Source organism: Oncorhynchus masou, chromosome 20 (genome assembly GCF_036934945.1).
Source record: "Oncorhynchus masou masou isolate Uvic2021 chromosome 20, UVic_Omas_1.1, whole genome shotgun sequence".
In the NCBI taxonomy this organism is placed as follows: domain Eukaryota; kingdom Metazoa; phylum Chordata; class Actinopteri; order Salmoniformes; family Salmonidae; genus Oncorhynchus; species Oncorhynchus masou.
The window spans coordinates 1,278,028-1,288,376 of NC_088231.1; the positions used below are offsets into that span (position 1 = coordinate 1,278,028).

The following is a 10,349-nucleotide window of genomic DNA, read 5'->3' on the forward strand; positions in this document are numbered from 1 at the left end:
CAGGATGAATTATATTATGGTTTAAAGTAATCAACACTCAAAGTGTGAACTTTAGTCCATCATATTGTAATAATTCAGATATTATCATATTCCAATGCAATACAATCTGTGGAAGGAGCAATCTCTTGGTGTATTGATGCGTAAATTGCAGTGTTGATGTTGAATTTCAAGAATTCTTACAGGAATGGAAGAACAAAGTCAAATCAGGCACATCACTAGGAATAGTAGTTTCATGGTCACCACGGAGTTCTTGAAATGAAAAAGATGTAAAATGCTTGAAATGTTGCTACTAAACTGTTAACACTGTTGCCGTATTGTAACTTAACTGCAAAAATATGCTTTTTATTTCATTTCATTCCACCAATGTGCCTTCAGTGCACCAATGAGCTTTAGTCCCATGAACAAATGTGTGTCCTGTGTCCTGGAGATGTGAAATGTGATGAAATTAGGCATTTGGTGGGTAATCTTACAAAATCTATATATCCCACAGTGCCCACAAAGAACAATGTCTCATCAGTATTAGGAAACTTTATCTAAGTTGAGAGGTTTTGAAACTGTCAATGATTCATCCACCTGTTTTTTTGGGGTATTGCAGAGGATAAATGAACACATTTAATTGTAATGTTTAACTTTAATTTCTTAACTTACACAATATAACTCAATTACCAGACTTTATTTAGATTTCTCCTATCATGCAATATAATGTACAGCACTTTTATTTATTTATTAAATAACGCAATGTAATGTAACACACTTTGTATAGATTTCTCACAATTTTCATAATCTTAATGAGCATTCATCAGAGGACTGCATAGACATACAATTGAGCTTAAAATATGAATGTGTTTATTAAACAGAAATGCATAAAGGAATCACACTTCATAGTCAATGTCTGGGAGTTCCATGAAATACCTGATTGACAGAAAAGCAAATGAATGAATTTATAGGATATACATTGTACTTATGATGTTTGGGGAATCCAGTGTTGGGAAAAGTGCCCAATTGTCGTACTTGAGTAAAAGTAAAGATACTTTAATAGAAATGAAACTTACCCAGTTAAATACAACTTGAGTAAAAGTCTAAAAGTATTTGGTTTTAAATATACTTAAGTATCAAAAGTATATGTAATTGCTCAAATTTATTTAAGAATCAATTGTAAAAGTAAAAGTATAAATAATTTCAAAAACCTTATATTAAACAAACCAGACAGCACCATTTTCTTGTTTACTTTATTTAAAGATAGCCAGGGGTACACTCCAACACTCAGACATCTTTATAAACTAAGCATTTGTGTTTTGTGAGTCCACCAGATCAGAGGCAGTAGGGATGACCAGGGATGTTCTCTTGATAAGCGTATGAATTTGTTCCTGTCCTGCAAAGCATTCAAAAAGTATTTTTGGAGGTCAAGGAATATGTATGGGATAAAATGTGCATTTTTTTCTTTATGAATTTTGTGAAGTAAAAGTTGTCCGAAATATATATAGTAAAGTAAAGTACAGAAAACTAGTTAAGTATTACTTTAAAGTATGTTTTACTTAAGTACTTTACACCACTGGGGGAAACTAATATACATGTTGAGATATTAAATGAATAATTGCTGGGTTACTGTAACATGACTTCACCTGTTTAACGTCCACCTGGGGCAGGGCCTGGGGCTGGAGTAGGAGCAGGGGATGGGGCTGGAGCAGGGGCTGGGGCAGGAGCAGGGGCTGGGGCTGGAGCATGGGGCTGGGGCTGGGGCAGGTGCTGGGGCAGGGGCAGGGGCTGGGGCGGGGGCAGGAGCAGGGGCAGGGGCAGGGGCTGGTGAAGGGGCTGGGGAAGGTGCAGGAGCTGGGACAGGGGCTGGTGCTGGGGCAGAGGCAGCAAACCATTTAAGTAGAAGTTGAAGTAGCTGATTTGAATTCAACTGTGGCAGGGAGGGCAGAAAGTAACCAGCCTAAATAGGAAAAGAAAACAGCAGTTTTTTTCTCATTCAATGTCATTTTGATATACACACCACACATGGAATCATATCTCAGAATATTCACATATGTTTCATACACATTGATCTTCACTACTATATGTTAAATAATTTCTGATCATAATCTGTGGAGCTATGGAACGTACCTCCCTGGAGTTTGAGTTAGAGTTGGAGTCAGAGCTGGAACGTGCAACTCTCAAGTGATCCACATCAGCCTGAAAAAGAATCAATTTAAAATATTTAAATATGCATATATATTTATACATATACTAACATAAATATAAATCAAATGTGGTGTAAAGAAGAATATTAAATTATTTGGGGCATATATGTTGTGTGTTATACATTTTTGTTAAACTCACAGGAAGAGCCAATGACAGGCCCAGGAGGCATCCCAGAAAGAGTACAGTCTTCATCATCATCTTGGTGGTCAGTTCTAAACACGTAAAAAGAAACTAAAACAGTTTAGATGACCTTTTTATCTTCTGAATGTTGAAGTAGAATGTGAACACTACAGCTGAAGTACATTTATCACTATTCAAAAGCCCTGCTTTAAGACCAATTCCCTTACCTTTGAGTCACAGTTAATTTCAGCAGTTGATCAGGTGTAATGATGCGAAGACAATGAGCGATACCCAGTCGGTGGGTTCTCTTTAAATAGAGTTAAGAGCACTGATGTCACAACCCCTAGGTGGTATTATTGTGAAAATAATCATGATGTTTAATATTCTGAAATATTTAATCTCTCTGTTGAAGGATAGGTGTGGGTAATACTAATGGATTAGCATTATAACTGTACAGATGAGTCACACATGAAATGTATGATATACAGTACCAGTCAAAGGTTAAGACACACCTACTCATTCAAGTTTTTTTTAAACATTTTTTATTTTCTACACTGTATACTAATAGTGAAGACATCAGAACTATGAAATAACACACATAGAATCATCTTGTAACCAAAAAAGTGTTAATCAAATCAAAATATATTTGACATTTGAGATTCGTCAAGAGAATGCCAAGTGTGTGTGAAGCTGTCATCAAGGCAAAAGGTGGTTACATTGAAGAATCTGAACACTTTTTAAAAATGTCTATATGATTCCATACGTGTTACTTCATATTTTTGATGTCTTCACTATTATTCTACAATGTAGAAAATAGTAAAAATGTAAAAATAACCTTGAATGAGTAGGTGGGTCCAAACGTTTGACTGGTGCTGTATGCATAAAAAAAACTGGTAACTCTTCACAATAATTTGTTTATTATTAGTTATTTACAACAGTATTATAAGCATACAATGCATAATCCTTTAAATTCTTTATTATAATATATAAAAGCTTTTTAAGCATTTCTGAATATTTATTAGAATTTGTAATAGCTTCGTCATAAATGTTACTATAAAGACAAAATATCAACTACATCCAGCTAATAGCAGAATTCTTTGGGGATTGTGTGATATAAATGGATCGAAAAAATTGTTTTAACACATGCAGTACCAGTGTTTTGCAAACAAACACCCATTTCGCTCCCCACCTTTGAACGTTGCCAAATCGTCATGGGAAGGACTTGATTGTAGAATTAAGTAGGCTTGTGATTACAAGATAGACTGAGTCACCAGCCTAAACAGTATAATATGCAACTCAATCCCCACCTTGCCACGACAAATGTCCAGATTCACTACAGACAGTCCTCCCCCAAAAATCTAAAAGAAGTGTGTTCTAAAGGAACCCCTTTTCTATTTTTTTATTTTACATGTGTTTAAACCATTATTTTTTTAATCAATAAACAGTACTTCCATAATTTGTTTAATTGGTATCAGGTGACATTCAGACAAGTCATGTGAGGCCTGTGGGCATCCTTGAGCAAATCAACCAACATGTACAGTACCAGTCAAAAGTTTGGACAAACATACTCATTCAAGGGTTTTTCTTTATTTGTATTATTTTCTACTTTGTATAATAATAGTGAAGACATCAAAACTATGAAATAACACATATGGATTCATGAAGTAACCAAAAATGTGTTAAACAAAACATGCTTCTTCAAAGTTTTGACAGGAGAACGCATCCGAATGAGCGAAACTCGCCCCTCTGTACTGTTCTACAGTTCTCTCTGTAGGCCATCTATCTGATGCTGTCTGGTCTTAGTGCGAGCATCTGTTTGTGGTAGTGCGCTATTCACCAGAGGCTTGTTTGCTTGTTTGTTTGATTAGTTTTGGGATATCGACCGACAGCCTGTAAGGTCTGGAAGGATATATCAATATTTTGTTTTGTGTTTTGACACTCGGCTGGGAAGCTTTGATTGCTGGAGAACACTGAGTCCAGCAAATACAGTGGCAAGAAAAAGTTTGTGAACCCTTTAGAATTACCTGGATTTCTGCATAAAGTGGCCATAAAATTCAATCGGAAGACACAACAATAGACACAGTCTGCTTAAACTAATATCACACCAACAATTAAACTTTTTCTAAAAAATCTATCATTTTAATCACTACAGGTTACCTTCAGATTAGTCCCGTGACACTTGTGGGGAACGTAGGGCAAAACGGAGAACATTGCGACAAGTGGGGTCACATTGGTTTGTAGCCCAAAGATTTTGGATTCTACAAACAGAAGTTGGCACATAGACGGTTCTGACTTCAGACGAGTCTCCTGACACTTGTGGGGGATGTAGAGAAAATTGAGAATACCACCGTGTTCGTGAGGGTCTCCCCTTTCCATAGAGTGGTCATAGGAATTTGTAGGTTAAACGGTTCGGAAGCTAGAGATGTTTTTGTGAGAAGACTATATGGGCCACTGGTCGGAACGCCAACTATCACCTCTTGGGCGCAGGACAAGGTGGCTGAATGGTTTTGGCGATGGACTGCAAATCTATTTTGATATGCACTTGTTGGTTCAACATCGCACAACTTTAATTATTTTTGACAACCTGCAGAATGTTGGAGCAATTCTGACTTCCACGAACAACGATAATGATTCAAATGTCGTACACTTGAAATGACATCCAGCCCCTAAAAGAGATGACTTTCTCTTCCTCTGCATTGGCAAGGGAATCGAACCCAGGTCAACTGCTTGGAAGGCAGCTATGCTCACCACTATACCACCAATGCTATTTGAAGCTCATTGGCAACATGGAGACATCGACTCATATCTTGACTGTCATTTTTGTGGAAAGTGATAATTCTTTGACCAAACAGATCGTTGGTTTAGGGGTATGATTATGGCTTAGGTTGCGAGAGGTCCCTGGTTAAAAAATCTATCATTTTAATCACTACAGGTTACCTTCAGATTAGTCCCGTGACACTTGTGGGGAACGTAGGGCAAAACGGAGAACATTGCGACAAGTGGGGTCACATTGGTTTGTAGCCCAAAGATTTTGGATTCTACAAACAGAAGTTGGCACATAGACGGTTCTGACTTCAGACGAGTCTCCTGACACTTGTGGGGGATGTAGAGAAAAATTGAGAATACCACCGTGTTCGTGAGGGTCTCCCCTTTCCATAGAGTGGTCATAGGAATTTGTAGGTTAAACGGTTCGGAAGCTAGAGATGTTTTTGTGAGAAGACTATATGGGCCACTGGTCGGAACGCCAACTATCACCTCTTGGGCGCAGGACAAGGTGGCTGAATGGTTTTGGCGATGGACTGCAAATCTATTTTGATATGCACTTGTTGGTTCAACATCGCACAACTTTTATTATTTTTGACAACCTGCAGAATGTTGGAGCAATTCTGACTTCCACGAACAACGATAATGATTCAAATGTCGTACACTTGAAATGACATCCAGCCCCTAAAAGAGATGACTTTCTCTTCCTCTGCATTGGCAAGGGAATCGAACCCAGGTCAACTGCTTGGAAGGCAGCTATGCTCACCACTATACCACCAATGCTATTTGAAGCTCATTGGCAACATGGAGACATCGACTCATATCTTGACTGTCATTTTTGTGGAAAGTGATAATTCTTTGACCAAACAGATCGTTGGTTTAGGGGTATGATTATGGCTTAGGTTGCGAGAGGTCCCTGGTTAAAAAATCTATCATTTTAATCACTACAGGTTACCTTCAGATTAGTCCCGTGACACTTGTGGGGAACGTAGGGCAAAACGGAGAACATTGCGACAAGTGGGGTCACATTGGTTTGTAGCCCAAAGATTTTGGATTCTACAAACAGAAGTTGGCACATAGACGGTTCTGACTTCAGACGAGTCTCCTGACACTTGTGGGGGATGTAGAGAAAAATTGAGAATACCACCGTGTTCGTGAGGGTCTCCCCTTTCCATAGAGTGGTCATAGGAATTTGTAGGTTAAACGGTTCGGAAGCTAGAGATGTTTTTGTGAGAAGACTATATGGGCCACTGGTCGGAACGCCAACTATCACCTCTTGGGCGCAGGACAAGGTGGCTGAATGGTTTTGGCGATGGACTGCAAATCTATTTTGATATGCACTTGTTGGTTCAACATCGCACAACTTTAATTATTTTTGACAACCTGCAGAATGTTGGAGCAATTCTGACTTCCACGAACAACGATAATGATTCAAATGTCGTACACTTGAAATGACATCTAAAAGAGATGACTTTCTCTTCCTCTGCATTGGCAAGGGAATCGAACCCAGGTCAACTGCTTGGAAGGCAGCTATGCTCACCACTATACCACCAATGCTATTTGAAGCTCATTGGCAACATGGAGACATCGACTCATATCTTGACTGTCATTTTTGTGGAAAGTGATAATTCTTTGACCAAACAGATCGTTGGTTTAGGGGTATGATTATGGCTTAGGTTGCGAGAGGTCCCTGGTTAAAAAATCTATCATTTTAATCACTACAGGTTACCTTCAGATTAGTCCCGTGACACTTGTGGGGAACGTAGGGCAAAACGGAGAACATTGCGACAAGTGGGGTCACATTGGTTTGTAGCCCAAAGATTTTGGATTCTACAAACAGAAGTTGGCACATAGACGGTTCTGACTTCAGACGAGTCTCCTGACACTTGTGGGGGATGTAGAGAAAAATTGAGAATACCACCGTGTTCGTGAGGGTCTCCCCTTTCCATAGAGTGGTCATAGGAATTTGTAGGTTAAACGGTTCGGAAGCTAGAGATGTTTTTGTGAGAAGACTATATGGGCCACTGGTCGGAACGCCAACTATCACCTCTTGGGCGCAGGACAAGGTGGCTGAATGGTTTTGGCGATGGACTGCAAATCTATTTTGATATGCACTTGTTGGTTCAACATCGCACAACTTTAATTATTTTTGACAACCTGCAGAATGTTGGAGCAATTCTGACTTCCACGAACAACGATAATGATTCAAATGTCGTACACTTGAAATGACATCCAGCCCCTAAAAGAGATGACTTTCTCTTCCTCTGCATTGGCAAGGGAATCGAACCCAGGTCAACTGCTTGGAAGGCAGCTATGCTCACCACTATACCACCAATGCTATTTGAAGCTCATTGGCAACATGGAGACATCGACTCATATCTTGACTGTCATTTTTGTGGAAAGTGATAATTCTTTGACCAAACAGATCGTTGGTTTAGGGGTATGATTATGGCTTAGGTTGCGAGAGGTCCCTGGTTAAAAAATCTATCATTTTAATCACTACAGGTTACCTTCAGATTAGTCCCGTGACACTTGTGGGGAACGTAGGGCAAAACGGAGAACATTGCGACAAGTGGGGTCACATTGGTTTGTAGCCCAAAGATTTTGGATTCTACAAACAGAAGTTGGCACATAGACGGTTCTGACTTCAGACGAGTCTCCTGACACTTGTGGGGGATGTAGAGAAAAATTGAGAATACCACCGTGTTCGTGAGGGTCTCCCCTTTCCATAGAGTGGTCATAGGAATTTGTAGGTTAAACGGTTCGGAAGCTAGAGATGTTTTTGTGAGAAGACTATATGGGCCACTGGTCGGAACGCCAACTATCACCTCTTGGGCGCAGGACAAGGTGGCTGAATGGTTTTGGCGATGGACTGCAAATCTATTTTGATATGCACTTGTTGGTTCAACATCGCACAACTTTAATTATTTTTGACAACCTGCAGAATGTTGGAGCAATTCTGACTTCCACGAACAACGATAATGATTCAAATGTCGTACACTTGAAATGACATCCAGCCCCTAAAAGAGATGACTTTCTCTTCCTCTGCATTGGCAAGGGAATCGAACCCAGGTCAACTGCTTGGAAGGCAGCTATGCTCACCACTATACCACCAATGCTATTTGAAGCTCATTGGCAACATGGAGACATCGACTCATATCTTGACTGTCATTTTTGTGGAAAGTGATAATTCTTTGACCAAACAGATCGTTGGTTTAGGGGTATGATTATGGCTTAGGTTGCGAGAGGTCCCTGGTTAAAAAATCTATCATTTTAATCACTACAGGTTACCTTCAGATTAGTCCCGTGACACTTGTGGGGAACGTAGGGCAAAACGGAGAACATTGCGACAAGTGGGGTCACATTGGTTTGTAGCCCAAAGATTTTGGATTCTACAAACAGAAGTTGGCACATAGACGGTTCTGACTTCAGACGAGTCTCCTGACACTTGTGGGGGATGTAGAGAAAAATTGAGAATACCACCGTGTTCGTGAGGGTCTCCCCTTTCCATAGAGTGGTCATAGGAATTTGTAGGTTAAACGGTTCGGAAGCTAGAGATGTTTTTGTGAGAAGACTATATGGGCCACTGGTCGGAACGCCAACTATCACCTCTTGGGCGCAGGACAAGGTGGCTGAATGGTTTTGGCGATGGACTGCAAATCTATTTTGATATGCACTTGTTGGTTCAACATCGCACAACTTTTATTATTTTTGACAACCTGCAGAATGTTGGAGCAATTCTGACTTCCACGAACAACGATAATGATTCAAATGTCGTACACTTGAAATGACATCCAGCCCCTAAAAGAGATGACTTTCTCTTCCTCTGCATTGGCAAGGGAATCGAACCCAGGTCAACTGCTTGGAAGGCAGCTATGCTCACCACTATACCACCAATGCTATTTGAAGCTCATTGGCAACATGGAGACATCGACTCATATCTTGACTGTCATTTTTGTGGAAAGTGATAATTCTTTGACCAAACAGATCGTTGGTTTAGGGGTATGATTATGGCTTAGGTTGCGAGAGGTCCCTGGTTAAAAAATCTATCATTTTAATCACTACAGGTTACCTTCAGATTAGTCCCGTGACACTTGTGGGGAACGTAGGGCAAAACGGAGAACATTGCGACAAGTGGGGTCACATTGGTTTGTAGCCCAAAGATTTTGGATTCTACAAACAGAAGTTGGCACATAGACGGTTCTGACTTCAGACGAGTCTCCTGACACTTGTGGGGGATGTAGAGAAAAATTGAGAATACCACCGTGTTCGTGAGGGTCCCCTTTCCATAGAGTGGTCATAGGAATTTGTAGGTTAAACGGTTCGGAAGCTAGAGATGTTTTTGTGAGAAGACTATATGGGCCACTGGTCGGAACGCCAACTATCACCTCTTGGGCGCAGGACAAGGTGGCTGAATGGTTTTGGCGATGGACTGCAAATCTATTTTGATATGCACTTGTTGGTTCAACATCGCACAACTTTTATTATTTTTGACAACCTGCAGAATGTTGGAGCAATTCTGACTTCCACGAACAACGATAATGATTCAAATGTCGTACACTTGAAATGACATCCAGCCCCTAAAAGAGATGACTTTCTCTTCCTCTGCATTGGCAAGGGAATCGAACCCAGGTCAACTGCTTGGAAGGCAGCTATGCTCACCACTATACCACCAATGCTATTTGAAGCTCATTGGCAACATGGAGACATCGACTCATATCTTGACTGTCATTTTTGTGGAAAGTGATAATTCTTTGACCAAACAGATCGTTGGTTTAGGGGTATGATTATGGCTTAGGTTGCGAGAGGTCCCTGGTTAAAAAATCTATCATTTTAATCACTACAGGTTACCTTCAGATTAGTCCCGTGACACTTGTGGGGAACGTAGGGCAAAACGGAGAACATTGCGACAAGTGGGGTCACATTGGTTTGTAGCCCAAAGATTTTGGATTCTACAAACAGAAGTTGGCACATAGACGGTTCTGACTTCAGACGAGTCTCCTGACACTTGTGGGGGATGTAGAGAAAAATTGAGAATACCACCGTGTTCGTGAGGGTCTCCCCTTTCCATAGAGTGGTCATAGGAATTTGTAGGTTAAACGGTTCGGAAGCTAGAGATGTTTTTGTGAGAAGACTATATGGGCCACTGGTCGGAACGCCAACTATCACCTCTTGGGCGCAGGACAAGGTGGCTGAATGGTTTTGGCGATGGACTGCAAATCTATTTTGATATGCACTTGTTGGTTCAACATCGCACAACTTTTATTATTTTTGACAACCTG

The 10,349-nt window shown here is 40.3% G+C and overlaps 1 long non-coding RNA gene across 1 annotated transcript; it reads right to left on the reverse strand.

Annotated features, from left to right (window-relative positions):
• Nucleotides 1-1,796: 1,796 nt before the first annotated feature.
• LOC135506484 (uncharacterized) lies at nucleotides 1,797-2,581 on the reverse strand. The gene is made up of 4 exons (XR_010450510.1): nucleotides 2,532-2,581; nucleotides 2,323-2,396; nucleotides 2,107-2,175; nucleotides 1,797-1,936 (listed from the first exon to the last, which is right to left on the reverse strand). It is a non-coding gene; the product is annotated as an uncharacterized LOC135506484 (long non-coding RNA).
• Nucleotides 2,582-10,349: the final 7,768 nt, after the last annotated feature.